General features: G+C 24.5%; 1 long non-coding RNA gene across 1 annotated transcript; it reads right to left on the bottom strand.

Moving 5' to 3' along the window:
- Positions 1-8,165: 8,165 nt before the first annotated feature.
- Positions 8,166-20,290, bottom strand: LOC119601255. The gene is made up of 2 exons (XR_005231204.1): positions 19,714-20,290; positions 8,166-17,576 (listed from the first exon to the last, which is right to left on the bottom strand). It is a non-coding gene; the product is annotated as an uncharacterized LOC119601255 (long non-coding RNA).
- Positions 20,291-22,123: the final 1,833 nt, after the last annotated feature.

Raw genomic sequence — 22,123 nt, forward strand, 5'->3', positions numbered from 1 at the left:
TAAATTAAGTTAAATTATAGATTTTGAAATTTTAATAAAAACGTATAAACGAAGTTTCCAATTAAAATGTTGAAAAAAATTAAGATAAAATTTGAATAAAAAGATAATTTTAATAAAATCATAGTTTCGGTGAAGTCGAAGTTTTAATTCAGTAATAAATGCATATTTCATGTAAAAACGTAGTTTATATAGAAAACGTAGTTAGTTAGTATATAAAAATTTGAATAAAAATTTAATTTTAATAAAATCTTATATTCGATGAGGAAATAGTTTTAATAAAAAAGTAATTTTAAATAAAATTTAATTTGTGTGAAAACGTAGCTTGTATGGAAAACGCAGTTTTATTTTAGATAAAAATTAGTTTTAATAAAAAACGTTATTTAAATGTTATAAATTATAATGGAAAATTAGAAGTGTAAAAAATAATTCGTACAAAAACATGGCTTTTATAAAAAAATTATGTCGTAAACAGAATGCTTTTATATTTCATAAAATCAATAGTTTTATTTTTACTCAATTTTTAAATCATATTTTTATTTTCTAACGCCCCTTTTTTTATAGTTCAATAACGTAGTTTCTTTTGGAAATGACCGCTAATAACTTTTATGTAAATCTAACTTGTTTTTTTCTTTACGATATAGAGGCCGATTTTGTATTAACGCAATAATACAGCTTTTGGTAGCTAAAACTTCTAAAATTTTTTAAACGTAACGTAATTGTAATACACTAAACACTGACTTCTGATTTCTCTTTCAGCCTTTGCGCAACTTTTTAATCATATTTATTTGTAAATTAAGAAATTTATATTAAATTTTGTGATTTCGTTGGTAATAGGCTTACGTCAATAAATTCAACGTAGTTTCTTCATAATTAGTATGCTTATTTCATTTAACTTTACGTAGTCAATTACGTAGTCTACTTTAAATTCATGCATTTATGTTTTTGTTTATTAAACCAAGCTTTTTAAATGCTTTCGCCTATTTTATATTAGTTTATCAAATATTTAATAAGATAATTTTAAGAAATGTGTAATTTATAAATATAAAAATATATTTTTCTTAAAAGCTTTGATAAATTTAGTTTTACATTACGTATTACTTTTAAATTATTTGGAGAAAAAAAAAACATGCGTAGTTATTTTCATAAAACTTTTTTTATATATATAAACAATTTTATCTTTACTATTTAATAACAAAAACCTATTATGTATTAATATTTATGGGAAAAGCTTTTAGATTCAGTCTAAGTTATTATGACGTAACGTAGCACGTTTCTAATAAAGAAAAATTTTTTTAAAATAAATAAAATACATAAAAGCACTTGAGAAAAGTGCTAAAATTAGTAATAAAGAATACTACAGAAAATTTTGTTTTTAGAAGCAGTAGTGTGTAGTTATGAAATGTAGAAGTTTTAAAACAATTAGTAATTTTTAAAAAACAAAATATAGGAAAAAAAAACGTAATGGGACAAAAATTTCTACTTGTGAAAAGCAAATAAATTTAATGTATTAAGGTTTTAAATACTTTTTAAACATTTTTTAACGCATTCTTTTAAGTTTCAATTTAACAGGCGTTTTGCTAATTTAAGCGCAATAACGTAACGCTGTTTCATAATGACATCTTTTCAGATATTCTTCAAATCTTCATTCTAGTGTTTTCGTTTTTTTATAAAAGAATTTTAGTTTTGCTTTACGACATTTCTGTCATTTAGCGGACAGTGTTTATTTCAAGTTTTAAATCGTACTCATTACTAAAACGTAGTTTGCTATTTACGTAGTCAGTTATATTTTAATGTTTTTCTCATTTAGCGGACATAGTTTTACATATTTCAAATCGTTTTGTTTTAATTATAATTAGAAATATTAAAAAAGTTATAAAAATTAAAGGAAAAACGCATTCTTTTAGGATTCAATTTAATAACGTTACGTAATGATATCTACGTAAACTTTTTAAACGCATTCATATTCTTATACTCGTGTGTGTTGTTATAGTAAAATTTTATTTTTGCATTTCGATTTTCTTTCTCATTTATCGGACAGAGTTGTATCTCAAATCGTACTCATTACTATAACGTAGTTTTTTCCATACGTAGTCAGTTAAAGTTTCGCATATTGATATTTTTCTTATTTATCGGACATAGTCTTTAAAATCGTATTGTTTTTTAGTTTTAGAGCAATTTTGATAAATATAAATTAGAAATATTAAAAAATTTATAAAAATTGAAGTTAAAAATAATACGTAATGAAAAATATTTCAACATAACGTTACGTAGTGGATTTTCGAAACCTATCATAATCTTAAGTCAACTTTTTAAACGCCTTCATGTATTTTTAACATTACAATTACATAGTTTTCTATTTCCTTAGTCAATTTCTGTCTCGCATATTGAGATATATTTTTCTTATTTATCAGACCTCAACCTTAAGTTTTGAATTTTGATAATAAACTAATTCGTAGTTTCAAATTTTATAACAGTTTCAACGTAACCGCTAATTCCTCTCTTAACCTTAACTCGATCATTAATAATTTCATTCTGTTTCGCATTTCAATATATTTTTCTTATTTAGCGGACTGATTCGTACAACTCGCTTTCTTGCTTTAATTTTTATGGCAATACGCTGTAACGTAGTTCTCTATTTTCATACTCAATTTTAGTTTCGCATATACATTTTTTTTCATACATCGGACAAAGTTTAACCTTCACATCTATATCGTATTCTTTTATCCTTTTTACATTTCTATAATAAAAATTTTGATTCGCATTTTGATATTAATTTTCACTTTCTAACACAATTTTATACAGTTTTCTATTTCCGTAGTCGATTACAGTTTTAACATTTCGTTATGTTTTTCTCATTCATCGGACAGAGTTTATCTTAAATGGAGTTTTAATTTTGATAGTCGCATAATGATACATTTACAGTTTCGTAACTCAAGCCCCTGCAGTTAAGTTTCATAATTGTTAAAATGTCAATCTAGAGCGTCTGTGTTTTTAATAAAATTTTGTTTCTAGTCGCCGCAATTTTTCTAATTAAATATTCAAATCGCATTGTTTTTCAATGAAAAGGATTTTATTTCTATAGCGCAGTTTCTCTTTTCGTAGTCACATTTTCATAATATTGCAATTTAAGCTCTTGAAATTTTGTAGGAATAAGTGTTTTTCTGTGTAATTCTGTTTCAATAATTTCGATTGTTTGAGTTTTATTCATTTATTGTAATGACGTAGTAGGTAAATGTACGTAGTTTTAATAATATTATGGTTTAATTAAAAATATAATATAAATAGCAGAAATTTAAATAAACATGAAACGTAGCTTAATTAAAAACTTTGTAAGACAAAGTGTCGTTTAAATAAAAACGTAGTTAATTCATATGGTGAGTTAGTATTTACTAAAAACGTAGCTTGTCTAAGAATACGAAGTAATATCAATGAAATATTTGTTTAATAAAAACAGTTTGCAAATTAATCATAACTAATGAAAACGTATAGCTAAAATAATAATAAAGTTTGATGGAAAACGAAGATTACGTGGTTTAATAAAATCGTGAGAATTCATAACAAAACGTATAAAAAAAAGTCGAAGTGAAAAATGTAATAGTAAAAGTTAACGAAATTTAAATAAAAACGTTGTTTAGTAAAAACGTAATTTTGTTACAATTCAGTTTGAGTTCAAACATAGTATAAGTATAAACGTTGTTTAAGTACAAACGTAGTTTAAGTACAAACGTTGTTTAAGTGCAAACGTAGTTTAAGTACAAGCGTAGTTTAAGAACTAACATAGTTTAAGTTCAAACGCGTTTAAGTACAAACTTAGTATAAGTACAAACTTAGTTTAAGTACAAACTTAGTTTAAGTTCAAACGTGATTTAAGTTCAAACGTAGTTTAAGTACAAATGTAGTTTCAGTATAAACGTAGTTTAAGTACAAAAGTAATTTAATTACAAACGTAGTTTAAGTATAAACGTAGTTTAATTACAAACGTAGTTTAAGTATAAACGTAGTTTAATTACAAACGTAGTTTCAGTACAAGCGTAGTTTAAGAACCAACATAGTTTAAGTTCAAACGTACTTTAAGTACAAACGTAGTTTAAATTCAAACGTAGTTTAAGTTCAAATGTAGTTTAAGTACAAACGTATTTTTAGTACAAACATGGGTTTGTTTTCAAATGTAGTTTTAGTTTGTTTTAGTACAAAAGTAGTTTCAATTAAAACGTAGATAAATTTTAATGAAAATATAATTTTAATAAAATCAGAATTTTAATAAAGACGTAATTTCCTATGTGAAACGTAGTTGAAATAAAAAATAGTGATTTTGAAATAAAGACGTTTTTCTGTAATGTGTTTTATAGGGTTGTTTGCCCTCGATTTGTAAATTTAGTTAAATTAAAGTTTACGTCATTTAAATAAAAACGTCGACAAAATAATTTTAATAAAAATGTAGTATCAATAAAATCAATAAAGACGTAGTTTTAATAAAAATGTAATTTAATAAAATTAATAATTCAGATAAAAACGTAGTTTATGTAGCAAACGTAGTTTATATTTAGTTTATGTAAAAAAAAATTATTTGTGTCGTTTATGATAAATTAAAGTTTTTTAAGGTTTGGAACTCGTAGTTAAAATAGTAAAAATGTAATGAAAATAATTTTTATAAAAACGTAATTGATAAGAAAATTATATAGAATACTGTTAAATCGCAAATTAAAAAAAAATGCATTATTTTCTAAAAACTAATTATTTTACTTTCTAGAATTTCATTAATGTATTCATGACCATTTATAGTAAATTTTAAACCCATTTTTAAAATGACGTAGCTTTTTATAATTAACGTAATGTAACATTGTAATTTCTTTAATCTATTTTTTTAAATTTAATAATGCCATTCAAATAATTGTAACGCAATAATAAGTATTGATTGCTTTCTAATAATTTTAACGCAAAAAAATTTAGTATAATTTGGAATGCTGTAGTCTTAAAGTTATAATTTCATATGTTAATATTTTATAAAAATCGTATTTCTTTCTAAACTTTTAATGTCATATATTTTTAACGCAATTTTTAAATCTTTGTATTTTGTTTTTCAAATTTTTTGACGCATGTTTTTAACTAAAAAGCTATAACGTAGTATTTTTTAATTTCATAGTCGCAGAACTAAAGTAAATTTTTATTGACGAAATTGTATAATTCATTATCTATTAATCTGACTACTGGTTATTGTTTTTTTTTTATCGCAAAAAAATCTATTCGCACTCGCAATGTAATAGTTTCGTAATTCAAAATATCGTTTTTCAATTTATCGCATATTTAATTTATAAGGTATAACATAGCATTTCTTAATTTCGCAGTCGCAAAATAATAGTAAATTTTTATTGACGCAGTTTTTTAAATTATTAACCTGACTTTTGCTTATTTTTTATCGCAAATATAACATTTGTTTTTGTATTTTTTTAACTCAAAATAGACGCATAACTTTAATCGTATTCAAAATATAGTTTGTTTTTGTATTTTTATTTCAAAAAATGCATTTATTTATTCGCACTCGCAAAATTATAGTTTTGTGATTTCGTATTTCTAAAATCGTAATCTTTTTCAATCTTTAATTTATTTCGCTTATTTTCTTAAAGTTCGCAATTTTTAAATTTCAGAATGTTTGTAACATCTATATTTTTCAAAAAGTTTTATTTCAAACCCTGATTTTTCATTCCGCCTTAATTTTTCATATTTTTCATATTTTTAATGAAATGAACGCATTTGTTAAATTTTAACGCAATAACGAGGTATTTTTGTTTGCATAGTTTCGATTTCAATATTTTGTTATTTTTATTTTAACGCAATAACGTAGTTTTCAATAAAAAACAAACGTAGTTTCTTTTCAAATTTTTACTTTGTTCGCACAGTGTTTTTTCGATATATTATTTATCGATCTGAGATTAATCATACATTTATTATAAATCGCATTCTTGGGTTTTTTTTAACGGAAGCATTTATTTTAACTTTAACGCAATAACGTAGTTTTTAATTTATTACTATTTACTCAAATTTCTGAATTTATTGAAGTATTTTTCAAATTCTGATTTATTATATTTATTTCAATGGACTGAGATAATTCATAAACAGACGAATTTACGTCGTATTCTATTCCGTTATTGCCTAGTTTGATAATTTAAAAGTCTGAATGTCATTAAAAAAGTATTACGTAATGGGTATTTTGTCAATTACGTTACGTTTATGTGACATAAGTATTAACGCTTATATGAAAACATTTCTTTATATTGAATAGTTCTCGTCTTAAGCCGTTTAGTGCTTAGATAGTTTTATAATTAGAAATGTCAAACGTTATGTTTACGTGACGCATGTATTAATGCTTAAACGTAAGCGGTTTGAGATTTTTTAAGACATGTCAATTTGACGAAATTTGTCTACTTATTTTAAAAAGTGACAGTTTTATTGGTCGTTTTATAATTGTGGCGTTTGTTTCCCAAGTTTGAGAGTTATGGGTCTGGGTCTTAGGTTTTAAAATTTTAACGATTTATAAAATAAATCAAATTTAAAAAATTATTAAAACATAAAATTGGGATGATTTATGGTTATATTGGTTTAAATATTGTTTAAATATCGTTACGTTGTGAACATTACAGTACGTGACGTGCGTATTAGCGCTTAAGTTTGAGACTTTTATTAGTCTAACTCTGTTTAAATTTCCGTTACGTTGTGAACATTGCAATTGCGTTATGTTTACATTATGCAAATATTAACGTTTAAATGTAAACAGTTTGAGACTTTTTAAAAACATGTGTTTTTCAATGGTCGTTTTTTAATTGATTAATTATTAAGGTAATTTATAAGTTTTTTGGTCGATGATCTGGTCTTGGGTTTTAAAATTTTAACGATTTATGAATTAAATCAAATTTAAAAAATGTTTAAAACATAAATTAGAACCTTTTATAGTTTCGTTGGACATTACAGTTACCTTATGTCTACGTGACGTACGTATTAGCGCTTAAAATGTTAATTTGACAGTATTTGTACATTTATTTTATGGGTTTTTATGGGTCGTTTTATAATTGTGTAATTTTTTAGATGTTTCAGGTTTATGGTCTGATCTTAGGTTTTAAAATTTTAACGATTTATACGTGTAAATCAAATTTAAAAAATTATTAAAACATAAATTGTAATCGTTTATGGTTTTGCTGTTCTAATTCCGTTTAAATTTTCGTTACGTTGTGGACATTACAATTACGTTATATATACGTGACGCAAGTATTAGATATTCTAGTCTTTTTGACTTTTAACGGTCTTCGTCTCTTTGCAGGGTAAATAAAATTATAATATAATTTGTTAATCGAATTTTTAAAAACGAAAAAATTTTGAATGAAAATTTTTTGTATTTAAGACTCAATTTATACAATTTAAATCTTGAACTTTATCCGGGAAAAAAATATCAGGATCTTGATTAATTTGATAATTACAAATTGTCATTGAGATTTTTATAAACAAAAGCTTTAAATAGTCGAGTTTTTATAGAAGTCGTTTTCAGTTGCTTTACTTTAAAACATGACGTCATTACGTCGAATTCATTCATTCAGACAACTTTAAATTCGTAACGCTTTTAGTAAGTTAATCTCAAAAATGTGTTTTGGGTCTCGCTAGACTAGTCCGTTGGTCTATGACGAATAAGTCTGGAGATCGTGGATCGTCGATTCTTGCCAGAGACTGTAGTCTGTATCGTGACGCATGTTTCGTTTACAGTATTCGTTACTCTGTTTTGTAATATAAATAATAAACTTTTGTTTAAACAATAATATTTTTTTTCAATAGTAACGCAAGTGCAATTTTAATTATAACGTAACGTTATGAAAAAGTTTTCTTTGTGGCAAAATTTTAAGCAGTTTTGTGGTAATTTTTATATTTAGTCTTAAATTATGAAAATTAGTGAAATCATTTATAACAAGGACGCTTTTTAAATATATTATGTACGATTATGCTTTACGTGACGTAATAAATAATCATATTAACTCATAATGTAATGCAACTCAATACTTTTTGATATTTTTTTTCATAATTTTCAACTTAAATCATGTTTTACGTAACGCAAGGTTACAATTTAAAATTTATTTTTTTTCGTTCAGGTTTTTAATGCATTATTAAAAAATGTACATACGTAACGCAAGAGTCTACCATAAAGTATTAAACATTTTTAATGTAACGTGACGTATTCAGCAGTTTGTAACGTGTCTACACAGTAAAATTTCTTTTTAAATTTACTTTTTGTTGCGTTTTTATTATAGTTTTGTCTTTTGTTTTAATATTTTAGCGATTTATTTAAAATCAAATTTAAAAAATTTTAAAACATTTTAACGTCTTTTTGTTTTTTTCTTTTCAGGTGGTGAAAAGTATGGGTCGATATCAGGTGTGTTAATTTTATTAATTGTTTAAGTAGAGATCAGTATGAAGATAATTTTTATAGCTTTACGTTACGTAACGTAAGTTATATATCTTTGAGGTTTCGATTACGTCTGTTTTACTAAAAATCTTTAGTGTCGTTTAACGTAATTTGAAAAATGTGTTTATATGTAAAAGTCTGGTGGTAACGTATTCAGATTCCTTTCACATACTCTTCGTCTTTTAGACTTAACGGTATTATGGTTTTCGCCTAATTACTCGGATTAATTAAGTTAAAATAGGTATTTTTTAACGGCTTTATTGTTTGAGTTTTAAGAACTTAAGTAAAAGAAGTTGTCTTAAGTCTTGAGTTTAGTAATTGTTTTAAAATTGTAGCGATTTTGTTGTATAAAATCAAAATTAAACATTTTTAAAACATGGTTTTGGAAATGAAAAATTTAAAAATAATTAGAAAAAGAAATTCAAAAATTAATTTTGTTGTTGAGGTACCTAATCCTTCAAATCTTTAGACTTGTTGATAGTCTATTAGTATTCGAGTTACGGGTACGATTCTAGCTTAACTTTCAAGTCTATTTGCTGAGTAATATAAATTAGAATATAAATAGTATTGTAAAGTATTAATATTTCAGCTTTACGTAACGTAAGTTTCAATTTTGTTGTTAAAGCGTGAGTTATTCAGTAATTGTTTTAAAACTGTAGTGATTTGTTGAAACAAAAATCAAATTTAAACCTTTTTAAAACATATATTATTTTGGTGAAAAAATTTCAGATATTTTGGTATGAAAGTTTAGATTGTGGAGTTTCTAGTCTGTTTTACCAAAAGTTAATAGTTTTTTTTTTAACTTCTTTTTAGGTACACTAAATAGTGGTTACGTTTACGCTTGCGAGTTTCGAGTTCTAGAGTCTTCGCCGCTCTCTACTCAGTAATTAGGTTATAATTTGTAATTGTATTGTAATATAAATAGTAAATACGTTTCTATTAGCTTTACGTAACGCAAGTTTTTTCTCGTAAAGTCTGGTTTGTATTATTTAGTAATTGTTTTAAAATTGTAGCGATTTTTTGGGGTAAAAATCAAATTTAAACCTTTTTAAAACGTTTTTTGGGTGAATTTTAGTTCAAGTTCCCTTAGTGTGGAAAATATACGCAAAATTGTGAATATGATTTTGTTGTTTTTTGTACTTATCAAGAAGTATCAAATTTATTTTATCTTAAATAGTTTTGTTAAAATTTTGTTAGTGTTTGAGTGGGTGTTGTCTGCGTTTGTGTAATAACGCCCTTTTTAACGTACAAGTAATGTCAATTCAACAATATTTTAGTGATTTTGGGGATTTGTTTTTAAAAACTATTTTTTTGCTTGTTTTAGGGTATTTAAAAGAAATTTGTCAAAGGACTTTCTGCAATAAATTTTAAGAATTTTGAATTGTCGCAAAATTCATTTTATTCATTATTTTTATTAATTTCTCTTAAGATTTGTTTCTAAATCTGTTAATCGTGTTATTTTTTTAACGAATTTTTTATTTTTAAGACCTTTTAACTCGATTTGCTTTATTTTGACGCTATTGTTTTTAATAGTATTCGAAATTGAAACCCTTTACGCTTTTTAAACTCATTTTCGGGTTTTTGAGTTTTTAACTTTAAAATTTTGTACCCTTTTTTCATTATAACGCAGTTTGATTCTAATTTAATAATAATATTTAAAACGACTTATTTAAATTTTCATTTACGCTTTCAAAACTCTTCATTTCGATTAATTTTGTTAATTATAAAGCATTTTCAATATTGACTCATTTTTATTTAAAATTGACGCAAATTTGTTATCAAATATTTGGCTATTGAGGTTATATTTATAGTTGAACGCATTTTTAATTTAAAATTTTAGTGACGCATTTTATCTCTTGCAGTTTAAATATGACGCGCATTTATAAATTACTTCGTTTGTAATTGATACGTACAGTCGTAATACGACGCTAATCTGTTTTATAATTTTAGATTAAAACTTATTTCAGATTTAAAATACATAACACTAAACCTAACTAAAATTAATGTTATATTAAAAATTTAATCTGGTTTAAGTAGAAAATACTTAAAAAGATATTAATTGAAGTAAAATGCTTGAAATAGAAACTGCTTATAAACTTCGAAAATAAGACGCTATTACGTGACTTTAATATAATTTCATAAGAAATTAACTTTTAAATGCTAGGAGAATAACGTCTTTTAGTGAAAATACTTAAGAAATCTTATTTGTAATTGTCTGGTCTACTTATTATTGTGATTTTTTTAATATAAATAATTACGTAACGCAACATAAAATAATTGTTAAAATGTATCTGCATAATTTACCTAATTGCCTTTTTGGACTAGTGGTAGTAAGAAACTGATTGAATTAAACTTTTAATATGCGCGGTTTCAATACCCGCCATAGACTGTACAATGTTTTACGAAAATAGTCTTATTTATAGTCTTAGAGCAGCAACTCTGCTTATAATGGATATTTATTAATAAAACTTTTGGATTTTCTAAATATAAACTTTTTTATTAAATTTAAACAAGCTTATTTACAGACGTGTAAGCTACTACTAACGTAATTATATACGTTTTTCACTAAAGAAATTGAAAGAAACTCTTCATCATGCGTTTTATAAATAAACGTAAGCATCTATCTACCAACTGAAATTATAAAGAACTACGTAATTATTTAATTAGCAGACGTAAGCTTGGTAACAAGACATAACGTAAACCTAGCGAACATAACGTAAGGTAAATTTAACTTATTTTTGTAGTATATTACATAATCGCTTTTTAATCATCTTCTTTAAGGCATAATTTTCGTTTTAAACGCAATTAATATTTTTCATTGACGTTTTCTCTTCATTTAATTTGACGCATTTATGACAAAAGTTTGATCCTGTTTTTGTATTAAATTTTAATGCATTTTACCGCTTAATTTGACGCAAGTTCTATTTAAACTATTTTTTAAATTTTCAATCATTTAAACACTTTTTTAATGACCGCAGAATGAACGTATTTGTTTTTTAACTATGGACCCATTTCATATTCAATTTGACGCATTTCTTGTAAAAAATTATAATTTATTTAAAATTTTTGAAAAATTTCTGTTTTTAATTTTTGCATAATTTTAACGCATTTTTTCCCAATTTAAAATATTATTTCTATTTCGTAGTTTTTCCAATTTCTTTCTTCTCTTTATGTTTTAACGCATTTCTAAATTTAAAATTTGTTTGTAATTAAGACGCAGCTTTTTTCAATTACTAAAATTTCTAAATTTGGTGAAATCTTTAAATTCTAGAAGCATTTTTAAAAAAGTTTTAAAATTCTCAAAACGTATTCTTTCCTTTTTTCTTAATTTGAAGCTTCTACGGCTTTTGAAATACTTTAAAATTAAGTCCCTAAAATATCTTTAACTATTTCTTATATTTTTAATGTGATTTTTTTCTATTCTAAACTTTATTTTAAAATTCTTATATTTTTTTAAATTTTCAACGCATTTTCTATTATTTTTTGTTTATTTGTTTTTATATATTTTTTTATATTTCTGTTTTATGTATTTTTCTCTTTTTTTTTGCATTTTCAATATTTTTTTTTTTTTTTAAATTTTTATATTTTTTTCATTTCTTTTTTTTTGTATTTAAATGCTTTTTTATTTTTTTTTTTTTTAATTTCAAAAATATTTTAGATTTCTTTTTTATTTGTTTTCCTATTTTCTATTATTTATTATTATTTTTTTTATTTCTTACTATGATCTATTATATTGTTGAGGCTTTAATTATTTCTACTTTCAAATATTTTCCTATTTTTTTAATTCTATTCTATTTTTGAAATATTTAATTTTCAGAATTTAATACAATTTTTTAAATTTGTTTATGTCACGCATTTTAAACGATCTGATAGCTTTCGCCAAAAAGTTTCAATACTCGCCGTGTAAGGACGCCTAATTTAAATCATTCAAAATTCTACGTTTTTTATTTTGGACCTTTATCAAGCCGTGAAAACTGTTGTCGTGTAAGAACGACTAATTTATAGTCGGGTAAGAGAAAATATCGTAGATATTTGAATCCTGATAAAAAATGAACCTCATTTTAAAGGCATTTCATGTAAATTGTTCTATTTTTAATTTAATAAAATAATTTTAAAAACTATATTTTGTAACAATTTTCGAGCCGCATTTTCTACCTAGTAAACAAATCCTTACTCTTTTCCTTCATTTTATTTTAATATATTGCTTAGTTTTGGAGGTTAAGTTTCTCTATCTTTGGGCAATATTCGACGCATTTTAATAAATTTCTTCTGTACTATTATCAAAAATTTACTTAAAGTTTATAAACTGCCTTTTCTACCGTTTAAAAAAAAAAACTTCTCAAATCTTTTTATCGCTTTTTAAATAATCTCGTCGTTTTCTCTAATATTTCTTTTGAATACTTTATTTAGTTTTCTCAATTTTTAAACGCATTTTAAAAAATGTTTCTATTTTTTATAATTTTCTAATTTAAAACCTATTTTCCTAATTTTTAAATTTATATGTAATTGATTAACTGGCCCCATATTTATAAATTGTTATGATGCAATTGTATTTCGACTCGTTTTTTATATTTTTTAAAAAATAAAAAGTTTTTTTTAGGTTACGCATTTTTTTATAATTTTTAGAACTTTTTATCGCTAAATGTTACGCTATTAAAATTTAATATTTTCGACGAATTTTTAATTAATTTTGTTTTCATTTTCAATTTTTATATTTAAATTTTACGAATTTAACGCAATTACTCTTATAGCCTGACGCTGCATTTTCTTTTAACTATAAAAACTGCTTCCTATTTTCTCCTTCAAAAAGTTTTGCTCAGGTATTTTATTTATTTTTTTCAAATATTTTTAACGCATTTCATTATTTTGTCTTATTTTAATAATTATCATTATGTACTTGTTTTTTTAATAATTATGATTATTATGTATTTAACGCATTTTCTTTATATTTAAATGTCTCTACCTAATTTCAAAAAATGTGTACCTAAAATTCCTTAAATTAAATCTCCTTTTCAATATTAATCTAGTTTTTCAAAAGATTTTCATGTCATTTTTGTATTATTTTCCAGAATTTACGCATTTATTATTTCCTGATGACGCATTGTTTTTCTAATTTTAAATTTTATTTCCCTAAATTTAATGCTTTTTAGATTCAGTTTAATTACTAACTAACCCTATACTTATCTATATTTTAATATTTTTTATAGCAATATTTCGATGCATTTCAAGTAATTCTTTTTTACTAAAAGTTACGCATTTTGTTTTAAAATTTCAAATCTTATTTAGCCAAATTTTACGCTTTTCAAATTCAATTTAACATTTTCGACGCATTTAAAGTATTTTTTTATAATTTTGTTTTATTTAACGCATTTTTAATTAAGTTCCAGGATTAATAATTATTTATGTTTCAAATCTCAATGCAATTAAGCTATTTAACGCATTTCTGCTTCAAATAAGTTTAAAAATTTGTTTATCCTGACTCTGCAGTTTATTTTACCTATTAAAAATCGGTCCCTATATCTGCTTTTAAAAAGTTTTGTTCAGTTTTTTTTCTTACGCATTTCAAATATATTTTGAATTACTTTTATTATAAAAATTTTGATTATTTTTCATAATTTAAGATACATAATTTCTTTTTAATTAAAAAGCCGCATTTTTCTGCCTATTGTTACCCTAACATTCCCTAGTTTCTTTTTAATATTCGTCTAGTTTTTCAAATATTTTTTTACGCATTTTAACGCATTTCATTAATCTAGTCTTGCATGTATTTTTACGCATTTCAATTTTTTTGCAGTTTACGCATTTTTCCTTTTCTTCTAATTTCAAAAATTATTTTCTTAATTAAACCGCTTTTCATTTTCTTCATTCCATTTAACATCTGATTAACATAACCCCATAATCTTTATAAAGCAATATATTTCGACGACGTATTAGTCAAATAATTTTTGTATTATTTACCAAAATTTTACGCATTTTCGTATAATCTTTCAAAATTTTACGCTTTTCAAATTTAATTAAATATTTTCGAGGCATTTGAAGTGATTTTTTTTATCATTTTCAAAAAATGTTCCCTTTTTTAATAACTTTTTACGCTTAGATTTTGTTTTTCTTTTGAACTGTTACCTAACCTTCCCTAAAGTTTATTTTCAATATTTATGCATTTCTTCTTTTCTTCTAGTTTTAAAACTTATTTTCCTAATTAAACTGATTTTAATTTTCTCATTCCATTTAACATAACCCCATAATCTTTATAACGCAATATATTTCGACGACTTTCAAGTAATTTTCTTTTTTTTTTTTTAATTTACGCATTTTTGTATAATCCTCAATATTTTTCAATATTTTCGACGCATTTGAAGTGATTTTTTTTATCATTTTCAAAAAATGTACCTTTTTAATAAATTTTTAAGCTTAGATTTTGTTTTTCAATTATATTTTACGCATTTCAAGTAATTTTGATTCTTTTGAACTGTTAAATAACCTTCCCTAAAATTTATTTTCAATATTTACGCATTTCTCCTTTTCTTCTAATTTTAAAAGTTATTTTCCTGATTAAACTGATTTTAATTTTCTCATTCCATTTAACATAACCCCATAACTTTATAACGCAATATATTTCGACGACTTTCAAGTAATTTTTTTTCAAAATTTACGCATTTTTGTATAATCCTCAATATTTTTCAATATTTTCGACGCATTTGAAGTGATTTTTTTCATTGACAATAATTTACCCATTTTTTATAAAATTTTTACTCTGCATTTCAGTTTTCAAATATTTTTTACGCATTTCAAGTAATTTTGATTATTTTTAATCGTTACCTAATATTCCCTAAAGTTTATTTTCAATATTTATTAATATTTACGCATTTTTCCTTTTCTTCTAGTTTTAAAACTTATTTTTCTATCTAAACTGATTTTCATTTTTTCATTCCATTTACCATCTGATAATCTTTATAACGCAATATATTTCGACACATTTCAAGTAATTTACACATTTTTTTTAAATATTTTCGACGCATTTAAAGTGATTTTTTTTATTGACAATAATTTATCCATTTTTTATAAAATTTTACGCGTTGCATTTTGTTTGTCAAATATTTTCTACGCATTTCAAGTAATTTTGATTCCTTTTAACTGTTGCCTATCAATCCCTAAAAGTTTATTTTCAATATTCATTTAGTTTTTCAAATATTTTTGACGCATTTCAATTTCCTTTTAACTGTTGCCTATCAATCCCTAAAAGCTTATTTTCAATATTCATTTAGTTTTTCAAATATTTTTGACGCATTTCAAGTATTTTTTGTAATTTACGTATTTCTCTTTTTTTCTAGTTTTAAAACTTATTTTTCTAATTAAATCGCTTTTAATTTTCTTCATTTCACTTAACATCTGCTTAGCATTTTTAAAAATTGAAGCATTTTTTTAATTTTTTCAAAATTTTACGCTTCGACGCATTTGAAATAAACCCATAACCAATATAACGCAATATTTTGACGCATTTAATTTTCCAAAATTTATGCATTTTTAAAAACTATCTTCGACGCATTTCAAGTATGTAATTTGTTTTCTAAAATTTAACGCATTTTAACCAAGTTTAACCTTTAACCCATTTTTTTAATAAATTTATAATGTTCTGTATTGATTTTTTCAAACTTAAATCTTTTTACTTTAAATTTCTATTAATATTATTTAAACGTTTTAGTTTGTCTCAATATTCTTATATTTTATTATTTTTTTCTTTTAAATTTAATAATTTGTTATTTTTTCTTTAAATTAATCCCCTATTTGTTTAAAATAAATATTTTCTATATTATATAAAATATGTTAAAAAAATCTACTCACTTTGTTAAAATTTTGTTTTGATTTTGTTCAAAAAGAAATCGCTGTAAGGGAAATAATTTTTTTAAATAAAACTGCCACTTGTTATGATTTAAAAACCCACAAGAAGTTTAAGGCAGTTTATTTTATTTTGTTTTAAATTTTTTTTTATAAGAAAAAACGTTTTCAAGGTGGTATAGAAAAAATTATTTAAATTTTTATTAAAAAATCTTGTTGTTATTTTTTTGTTTCATTTTTTTTTTTTAAGATAAATTTTTTTTTTCAACAATTTTGTATGGAACAACAAAAAATTAGAGAATTTTGTTTGTTTTATGTAGTAGTAAGTAGTAAAAAACAGGAAATGAAAAAACAACAAATTAATGCTTATAAATTAAGAAAACAATTGTTTTTTTTTTAATAAAAACTACAAAAATGCTTAGTATAAATGATTTTTGTGGTTAAATCTTAGAATGATTTAAAAAAAACCTTACAACTTAAAGTGGTGGTTGATGTTATAAATTTAAGCTTTTTTTTTAAAGTTCTTTTTTTTAAATAAAGGGGTTTTAAAAGACCCTTTTTTATATATTTTAACGCTATTGTTGTTGTTGTTTTCTAGTTATATAAACAGTTTTTAATTCAACAAAAATAAACAAAATGTAAATTGTAATTTAATAATGATGTTGTTTGTTTAAATGTGAGTGATTTGTTAAAAAAATCATGTTTTTTTCATTGGGCGTTTAAAACATACATTTAGTTTTAATTTTTGGCCGTTGTTTTTTGAATATTTGGTCTAGCAAGTAGTAGTAGTCTTCTCTTTGTTTCGTTAACATCATCGTATGATTTGTCTGACTTACGAACGAACGAACGAACTCTTTTACATACTGCCTGCCTGCCTGATTTTTCTCTTAGAAACATTTATTTATTTATGCCGACCTGCCTGCCTGTCTTCTGTCTTCTCGTTCCGTTTTTTTATATTTTCTTAGTTTTTTCTCTAATTTATCATAAGATATTTTCGCTTTGTTTTTGTAACGCTTAGCAAAAGGGATTTTCAATACAGATTGTGTGTGTTAAACGCTTTTTAACGCTTTAATACCGCTTAACGTAGCTTTTTCTTAAACCTTTTTTTCTATTTTTTTGTTTTTTATTGGTTTGTATAGTTGTTGTTAGGGTTTTACTGTTGTTATTTTTGTTCTTTTATTTTATTTTTTTTTTTTGTAATTTGTAACGAGATACGAGAGAGACGACGACGAGACTGACTTAGCAAAATCATTTAATGTTTTACGAGAAAAGGCCGCCCAAACGGACATAAAATTTGCTAAATGGTTTAAAAAAAAGAAAGTATTTTGTAAGTTTTTTATAAAGATAAATAATTATGTTGTTTTTTTGCAATAAATTAAAGCTTAAAATTAATGTTCATTAAAATATTTTATAATTAAAAAGAAATTATAGTTGTAATAAATATTAAAGCCTATCTCCTAAAAAGGGGAACATTTTAAACTGTGCTCAAGGTAAGACAGTTAAAAAATGGGGAAAATAGGGGAATTTTAGTTAAGTCTGCAGGCAAACAGTGTGTTTTGGCTGAGCTTTGTTTACAATAAAAGAAGAGGGGAATTATTTTAACTCTATACGTAACAGGGCTGTAGTTGTTAAGCTTTGTTTTTATTGTGAAATGAAAACAAACACAGAGAAACAAACACTGTTGTGGGAATAGTAGAGGGGAAATTTATTTACTCTGCACGTATACACAGCTGTTTGTTTTGATTATAAAATGTAAACAAATATGAGGGCAGAAATTTTAATCACAAAGGAGAGGAGAAACCCTGTATGTATACAGTATTTGTTGTTGTTATTTAACTTTTTGTTTACATTTGCCATTTGAATACGAAAACAAATACTGAAATTGCACAACAGCTGTGGTTGTAGAACACATTTGATATGAAGGGGAAGTATTTGTTTGTTTTGTTATAACAATTTAACATTACAGGTAAATTTTATATTATATAGAAGTTTTCTGCAGTGTTTGATAACAGAATAAGCTGCTTTTACAGTAGAAAAAACGATGTTGAAGAAAATGAACTAGAAAACAACAGAAAGGAGAAGTTGTTTTTACATTTTGATGTTAAAAATTTAACATTAATTATTAATTCTACATTAGGTACAAGTTTCCTGCAGTATTTATAACAGAAATTGCCAATATAACAGTTAAAAGAAATTTTAACAAATTATACAAAAAAAAAAAAAAAAGAAAACAAGGGGACGATAGAAGAGACGTTTCTTGAATAATTTTAATGGAATATTTGCAAAATATTTGAAATTTTGTTAACAATTTTTAAAAGATTTTTGTTTACATTTCATATGACAACATTGTTTTAGCAGGAAATATATAATTTAGCACAAAAATTTCTATAAAAATAACTATGAGGGGAAGCAGAAAATTCCCCTAAAAGAGGAAATGTTCAATTTAAATCAACATCATTGTAAAAACAACGGCGTGGGGGGGGTGTTTAGAATATTTCCCCATAACAAATGAACAGTGACTTGGAAACAAAATGTGGGGGAAATTTTAAATGCGCAGTTACAATTTTTTCCCCAAGGCAAAGCACTAAGGAAGGGGAGAGGAATGAAGAATACATGTAATTTTCAAGAAAATTCTAGATTTTCGTAAGGAAAATATAAACTGCGCAGTTACCTAAACTAAATATTTGTATAAAGGGCAGGGTTTTTAGAAATTTTAAGAATGGAAAATTTTAGTTTCTGAAAAAAAAAATCGAAAAATTAACAAAAACTAACAACTGGAAAATTTTCAAATTTTCTTTTAAAATAAAACTTGGACAATAAAATTCCAGTTGTTTTAACAAAAATTATATTGGAAAAGGCAAGATTTTCTGGAAGTTTCATACAAAATCAGTTTTTACTTAAAAAATTGGGAAATTTTCTTAATATTTTAAATGCCCTACTTATGAAATTAATAAAAGTTTTGAAGAATTTTTCAAAAACTTATGAAATTACAGAAAAAAACTTTGTCATCGAAGATGAACTCATTAAAAAAAATTGGCTTTAAACCAAAATAAATTTCACAATATTAGAAAATTAATACAAAACATATGTTTAGCGAAATTTATAGAGGAAATTTTCCACAGATATAAATTTAAAGTAAACGTTTGCAAGAAAAATTATTTTAATTCAATGTTAAAACCAGTAGTTTTTTTCGCATATTAAAATAAGTGCAAAAGAGACAACTATACACAAATAAAATATGTATAACAGTGAAAAAATATTCAAGTGTACAGAAAAAATATGAATCATTTTTTGTAAAAAAAAATTATAGGTACTTTGTCATGTAAAAATTGTAAATTGCGCAGTTATATATTATTAATAAAATACCTTAAAATATACATAAAACTAACTTATCAACTATAGAAAAAATGCTTACGATTTTCGAGAAAATTTACCTAGTCAGTGGGGAAAGAACCATTTTTTCCGTGGCACAACTCTATAACCTGCTCTAGTACTATATGTACACACTTTTTAAAAGATCTCTCTACTGGCCCATGTAGCTCTAAAACCTTCCTCAAAACGCTGGGTCCTTTACAACCTTTTTTTCATTCGTTTAGTTAGAAACCTCATTTTTCTTTTACTTCACGTCCGCTCTAGGATAATAAAACCTCTTCAGCAAATTCCGCAAGATTTTCTATAAAATTCAAGCCTCATCCTGTTGGTGCCAGCTCATTAATTTCTTTTTATCATCTTTCAATTTCATAAAATGCTCTACTGCATTTTCTTGTGGCGTCTAATATCATTTCAGCCTACTATTTGTGGAGCAAAAATGCTCATTTCGCAATAATTTGCAACGCAAAGCCATTTTTCTGCTATTCAATGGCAACACACACTTTTACACCAGCAATACACTTTAATTAAAATAAATTTTCTTCACTTTAATCAATTACACTCTTAACTTTTTACACTTTTATTTCTTTGTAGACACACACTAGTTGACTTTTTCTTTACGAATGAATTTGCTGGTCGCTAGGCAGTCGTATTTATACCCATGGCGTACGTGTTCACTACCACATGCAGAGAATGTTCAGGAAATTTCCACCACCCCGTTCTAGCATTATCGATTTTCCATTGTGGCTGATTTTTTTGGATTTTTTTTATTATATTGTTGTCTCTGTTCTGAGTCAGTTGGAAACTGTTATACGTGTTTGTTTTGTTTTATTTTAAAAAGGGGATGCCAGATCATTTTTTGTATATACTAAATGTTTAAGTAGACTTTCAAGTTTTTGGAATTTTCTATTTGTTTCTCCATTTCCCATCTTTTCACATTTAGATGTGAAAACGATTTTAATAATAACCAAGAAGGTATAGTTGGGCGTGACCGACCATATGATACCCTACATTAGTTATATATATTAAATGTGATTTATTTTTCATTATTCACGAAAAAAAAATTATTTTATAAACAGTTTATAAATTAGATTTTGTATGGAAATTTTGTTTTATAAACCTTTTATAAAATAACAAGTAAGAGTGCTATATTCGGCTGTGCCGAATCTTATATACCCTTCACCATAGTGTATTTAAAAAATATAAATTTTATAAAATTTTAATTTATGTACCTATTTAATTTTCCCGATTATATCATTATTATAGCAGTAGCAAAACAAAATGAACAATAACAACGCTAAACGAAATAAACACTCAAAAAACAAAATACACAAGGCAGTAAAAACCAACAAACGAAACTGTACACCAACAAACAAAAACAATATACACAAGGCAATGAAACACACAGCCATCCAAACATACAAAACTGAATACACCAAGAAACAAAAACAATATACACATGCCAATGAAACACACAGCCATCCAAACATGTGAAACGAAATACTCAATGAATATGCAGTGTTGTTGTTGTTGCTTATTAATCAAAGCATGAAAAAATTGTCTTTTTTAATGAAATTTTCAGAGGTTGTCTCGGATTTTTGCTTATATCTCCGTCATTTATGGACCGATTTTGCTGATTTTAAATAGCGATCTCCTCGAAAGCATGTCTAACAGAATTATTGAAGATTCGGATCTCGCCGATATCTGGGGTCCTCTAAAAACTGATTTCAACAGACAGACGGACAGACAGACGGACATGGCTTAATCGACTCCGCTATCTATAAGGATCCAGAATATATATACTTTATAGGGTCGGAAAATTATATTATAGAAATTACAAACGGAATGACAAACTTATATATACCCTTCTCACGAAGGTGAAGGGTATAAAAATGTTGTTTGTGAATAAGGCGGTCAGTATTTATTTTCAATATAACATTGTTTCCTATACATTTAAGAAATTTATGGACGAAAAACTAGTTTTCTATGCTAGGGGCAAATATGGACCGATCCCCATAAAATTGTTTGATTAGATTTATTTTTTATATAGTATTTATTTGTGCTGAAATTCATCGCGACATTAATGTTTATATGTGAAGTTTGAACATTCAAGTCATTTTCTGAAGGGGACTTTGTATGAAAGCTAGGGTCAAAAATTTTTTTTTAGTTTCACCACTTTTTTTAAATTTGTCTCTGGAAGATAATTAAAAAAGTAAACATAAATAAATTTTTGTCAAAAAATTATTTTTGGAAATTTTATATATATTTTATATATTTTTATGGAAAATCAATAATTTTCTTTTCGCAAATTTTATTAGTCTGGTATCTCTTAACTATTTTTAGGTGTTTCTATATAACAGTTTATAGTTTTTGTTGTTGCCATATGAACTTGTTTTAACAGATGTTTTTTTTATTTTAATTTTGGGGGTTGAATTCTTAAAAAAAAAACATTTACAATAGAAGAAATATAGTGGA

This window comes from Lucilia sericata, unplaced genomic scaffold (genome assembly GCF_015586225.1).
Source record: "Lucilia sericata isolate MDLA Ls3-8-SP2 unplaced genomic scaffold, ASM1558622v1 Contig000153F_arrow, whole genome shotgun sequence".
Lineage (NCBI taxonomy): Eukaryota > Metazoa > Arthropoda > Insecta > Diptera > Calliphoridae > Lucilia > Lucilia sericata.